Source organism: Abramis brama (genome assembly GCF_963993115.1).
Source record: "Abramis brama genome assembly, chromosome: 9".
Taxonomy (NCBI): domain Eukaryota; kingdom Metazoa; phylum Chordata; class Actinopteri; order Cypriniformes; family Leuciscidae; genus Abramis; species Abramis brama.
The window spans coordinates 39,822,831-39,828,961 of NC_139971.1; positions in this window are offsets into that span (position 1 = coordinate 39,822,831).

Here is a 6,131-nt window from a genome sequence, read left to right on the forward strand (position 1 = left end):
CCATCAGGAACTGATTTAGATTGTAAAAGTGGCCTCAAGGATGCATTACATTTCAAATAAAAGCTGTTCTTTTGAACTGTCTATTTAAAGAGCAAAAAATCAGCCTATTAGAATTATTTCTGAAGCATCATGTGACACTAAAAAGTAGAGTAATGGTGGCTGATGAAAATTAAGCTTTGCATCACATTTTAAAATATATTAAAATAGAAAACGCCATTTTAAATTGTAAGAATATTTTACAAATATTGCAGTTGTTACTGTATTTCTAATAGATCTAATAAATGCAGCTTCGGTGAGCATCAGGGTCTTCTTTCAAAAACATTAATAAAATCTTACAGACTTTAAACTTTTGAACGGTACTGTACTTTGATTTAAATAATAGGGTTGGGTAAAAATACAGATTTTCTGTTTAATTGTTCAATCAAACATACCACCAGTGTGTTACCACCAGCCATGATAAGAAATGGCTCTTATGAGACGTTTATTTTTATATGGAATTATTTAAATAATATAATATAATATAATATAATATAATATAATATAATACGTATCTAGTAGGCAAAACACAGTATATGGGACAAGAAGTATTTCTGAATTCATAGTACTCATAAAACATCAGTTTTTAACGGTCGCGATGTAAGTTTCTAATCAAATGCAGTACCTACTCTTCAGTAAGTGTTTTCGACAGGGTGACCAATGCAGACAAATCCCAAACTAATCTCATGATCCAATTCTTTTTATGACTAGTTCAAAAAGATAAGTCTGCAACACTGTCCATTACACAATGAGCATAGCATTTCCTTCTTATGTAAGAAACATACCATAATGAATCAGAACTGAATCAAATGCGATACACAAATTCCCTAAATGATACTCAGGCTCTGTTTTCCTCCATCATAATAAATGTGTTTCCATCGGAGTCTATGCACATGCCTTCTCATTGGATGAAAAAACTGATCTGCCTCAATTGAGCAAATATGTTTTATATGCATAATTTTCTTTTTTTTCATTTATGAACATCTTGCTGCTTTCATCCAGCGTTTTTTAATGCGATATCTCATTAAAATAGGTGGATAGAAACATAGCTACTGGCTTTTGAATAATATAAACCAATAGCCAACAGATATTCAAATTCAGTTTTAGCACCATTTTGGTATGAAATGCTCACTTTGTACAATGCAATCAATTCCCAGTGTACAAAGTCAAAACCTTAGGTAAGTAAACAGGGTCAATTTGGATTTGATGTAGGCTTTAAGTGAACAGTGCTGTACTGTGCTATTATTCATGTTCAAATCGAAAATCCAGCCAGAATTGTTCAATCCATGGCAGTAAGCTCTTCATGTTGTTTTCAACCATCTGACCCAGTTCTGGACACTGTTTTGTAAAAACAATTAAGATTTCTGTTCAATATAGAGAAAGAAGCAGGAGAAACACATTCTGTTCTGTCCTGGATTTTAATATTAATACGCCGGACCTCAGGGGACCCTGACTGGGATAAAGCCGAGTGCAGGGATGGACATTAGTAATCAATAACAATCCTCTAGGCTTATGCGGTCTGTTCATGAGGTGTGCTCTCTCTCTCTCTCTCTCTCTCTCTCTCTCTCTCTCTGCCACTGTTGTGGATGTGAATAGGTCAGTCAACATGGTGAGTCTGATGCTTCATTTGTCTTGCGCTGTCAGGACGACAGCTGTTTGGTTGAGTGTATGGTCAGCATGGATCAATAGCTTGCTGCACCCTTGCTGACAACAAACACGCACACCATTTACCTCACACACAAATCAGGAGGACAAGGACAGACAGATGAAGAGGTGCAGATCACTGGGGGAAACAAAATAGAACAAGGTAGCGACATATAGAAATACACACGGGCAGAGAGAAAGCCAGACTAAGGTGACTTCTGTTGAAGGATGTGATGTGTGTCACGACACGTACACAAGCAATCTAATGTACGTTTTTTATGATAGGCAGTGTTAGAGAGCAACTGACTAAAAGTGTCAATGCTACCAACTTAACTACAATTTTCAGTAAAAGTATCAATGCCAACCAATCAATGCTACCAAGTAGTGAAAAGAGCAGCAAGTTAGTGAGCAAAAATGCTTGTTGCAATGCACTAAAAATGCATTTTACATCCAAGCCAACTGAGCCAATAATCAAAATCTCTCTCAAAGTGAACTGAATCAATAATAATAATAAAAACACTCATTCAAATCCCTGCATGTTATTTTAATTCCTAAACATTTTTTATTCCTAAATACAACTCTGAATACATCTCTCTCTCTCTCTCTCTCTCTCTCTCTCTCTTTTAAACTATATTTAAGAGTAGTAGGGTGTCTTCTAATTTTTGTTGTTGTATTTCATAAAAATGTATTATGTTTAATGCTGTCACCCTAAATGAGATTAATTTGTTCATTCATTCATTCAAAAATCCTCATTTTTTGGACCAGAAAAATATGGTTGTAGTTTATACTGCTAATTTTTCTAATAACATTTATTAATTTTTTACATATATATATATATATATATACATACACAATTATTATTATTATTGGTATTTTAACATAAAATTGCATAGTATCTCAAAATTTCACATTTGTATGTCAAGATTATGATTATTCTTTTCATCTTTCTTTTGACTGTCTTAATTCCACTTTTTATCTTTATAATTTTGACTTTTTACGTCATAAATTCAAATGTATCTCATAAATATGACTAATTTTGACTTTTTTTCCTCTTATGTGGTGGAAATAGGCTTCATATGAACACCTATAGTATCTAATCTTTAATTACATTAAAACAATTAAACGGAACACATAAAAATACACCAAACAAAACAATTTACTAAAAGATTTAAACACTCACTAAAATATCTTTTTAAATATAAAATCCAATGAATAATAAATGTGTATCTAGTACTGAAACTACATTTTCAAAACTGTAAACTGTAGTTTAGTTACTTTAAAATACGAGTAGCTTGGCAAGTTCTTAAACCAAACCAGTCTAGTAAACCTAGAACGGTACTCCTAGTCCAGGATTCCCATCATGCAAAGCAGCAAAGTGCAAAGAGCACACCGAACTCTAATCCATCCTGAAGCAGAAGGTCATTGTCATGACGTATGCGGAGGCACGCTGACCCATCTCACCCACCCATCTGAAGAGGTCAAGGCCATTTATTCAGGTGATTAAAGCAGTAATCCATATGGGAAGTATGTGATGTTTTTATATGCAGGAGGATCATGGGGAATAGAGAGGTTCAAATTAATTGACCTCACTCTCAAACGCAAAAGATCACGCACACACATACACGCACAGCCTGTCTATATTGAAATGTATGGCATTGGCATATGTGAGTGCACATGCTGTTTATTCAGGCACACAGAGAGCAGACAGCCTGAAATAATCCCCAGTGACAGCAGAGAGAGCTCACGCACCTGACAACACCACGACAAATGAGCTCAGCGCTCAGCTCCACTCCTGCTCATTACATCTGGACACGCGCAAGCCTAGAAGAAGACAGTAATGTGCACATCAAAAACTGTGAATGTGTATGGAAATTTGTGAATGCTTGGAATGCATACACAGATAGACAATGAAATATTAATGTGATCATTACACTTAAATATAATTAAATCAAATGTAAAAACAAAAGAATTATTATGTGCATCAAGAGCCAGAGGATGGAGAAAAAGGCAAACTATTCTCTTTATACTGCCACATTAATGTCACTTTTTTCCACATTTTCTGCACTATTTAGACAAAATGGATTTAAATGTGTAAACTCTGAAATCACCAAAACAAACACACCTCTACCCAAAAGGATCAAAGCCCTATCTTGATGGCTCCGCCCCCAAATTCACACACCCCTTACTGCTGATTGGCTACAAGTGTGTTTTGGAGCTCAGAAATCGCTTACTGCCCTCTTGACAACTTGCAGCTCCAAAGCAACTAAACATCATTCATTTTCAATGACAGCTGATGATAACAAGAAACATGAGCGACAGTGGCCGTCGTGATGAGATTTGAGCGTGTCCAGCATCTTGTCAAGTTGAGAAAAGTTTAAATTTATGCCAATAAACTGCAATGATGCATTGACAATCAGAAATCTTATATTGTTGGTATGTTGAGCTGGATTCATAAATTGATAATCGTTTATCATGTTGATGATATGATGAATTATGCACTGCTGTGATCTATTAGAACATGCTCTAATAAATGTTTAGAAACATTTTACAAAAATTGTATCAATGCATACATCTCATTTGTGATAAGATTTTCAAAAGTTATGGCCAGTTATAATAATCTGGCATCAAGCAGCAGGAACATTTGGAAGCCCATTTCTACAACTTAAGAAAAAAAAAATCATGTTTTGTATTTGGATTGTATATCTAAATTGACATAAAGTCAAAATTATAGTATTCAAAGTTTAAAATCATACTTCTGAGATTAAGTTAAAGATAAAGTTCATGTCATAGAAATTAAAAAATATGACAAAGTAGAAAAGGCCAAAATTATGACAGTCAGATAAGAGAAAGTGTGAGTTTTTGTAATAATTATGGCTTTTTATATCACAATTCTTGGTCTGTTTATCTCATAATTATGACTTTTCATTCTTTTCATTGTTCTTTTCATCTTTCTTTTGACCGTCTATAATTTGACAATTTCAAATGTATCTCAGAATTATAACTTATTCTCATTTTGACTTATGTCATAATTATGACTTAGAATGTCATAATTATAATTTACCAACAATTTTTCTCTCTCTTATGTGGTGGAAATGGGCTTCTGTAGGGCTGGATTGACAACTGAAAGCCTGATCAAATTAGCCAAAATATTAAAAAAAATATATATATTTACAATCTTGGCATACATTAAAAAAATCTTTCTGTGGAGTTGTGGAACAGCTAATACCTGACCATTCATCTCAATTAACCTCTCAAATGAGGTTTAGTATGTAAAATGAATTTGTGACAGCATACAGTTGCTCTGTACCAGCTCGTCATTGCTTGATAAGAGTACAGTCTCTTAGTCAGCACATGCTGCAGCTCAGAGTAGCTCCAGTTAATGACTTGTCAAATTACAATCCTCTTAAGGAAGCTGAGCCGAATCCGGCTGGTTTCCCACTGATTTCCTGACCCTGTTGTCTAGCGTTACACCCACACACACACACAAACAGCGACCTCAGCAGCACAAAGACCGTCCAACCTCACCAAGCTCATTACCGAATCAGCAGCTGAACCAACTTACTCAACACACACTCCATCTTCACAGTCCAACATGTGTAATTCTCTCACAGCGAGAGCAACTGAATGGCTGGAGGGAGAGAAGTGGCATTATCTAAGAGCCTTCCACACCTGATGACCTTAAAGTGGAACTTCGCAGATTTTCAACATGCTTTGTGCTGTTACAATGTCAGTAGCATGTGTAAAAGAACAATGTTTACTCAATCTCTGTGTTACCTGGACCAAGAAATTCCCATTTATTTGTCTCCCGGATGACGCAAAACGCATACAACACACCGGATCCTTCACTGAAACTGAAAGTAACTCACTCCCGCTAAAAGTTTACTCTCTGAACTCTTGCACCCGGGAACAATACAAGTCGACACCATTATGATTAAAAGTTTGCTAAGAAGTATTTGCCCAGTGCATTCTGGGTGTTGAAGTTTTCCCACCTATTTGGCTAAAGGAAAGACAAAAGCCTTTTCAGCATCATCACTCCAGTCTTCAGTGTCACATGATCCTTCAGAAATCATTCTAATATGCTGATTTGCTGCTCAAGAAACATTTCTAATTATTATCGATGTTGAAAATAGCTGTGCTTCTTGATATTTTCTGTAGAAACCGCAGCATGTTTTTGATCAATTAAATGTGTTCTTTTCAATCAATTAATAAACCGATAAATCAATAAATCTTACTGACCACATCTTTCATTCTTTTTTGCATCATTATAATATCAGACATCTTAAAAAAGGGTGTATTCAACTCTGTGACTGCACACATTAAATTAATTTTAATGCATTTTTGAATAAATTAATAGTACAAAAAATGACCATAAAAGCGTCCTTGAACAAGCAAGGCTTTATCTAAAGATATTATAAATGATAAATTCAGCAGCTAACAGTGGCGTGAGGCAG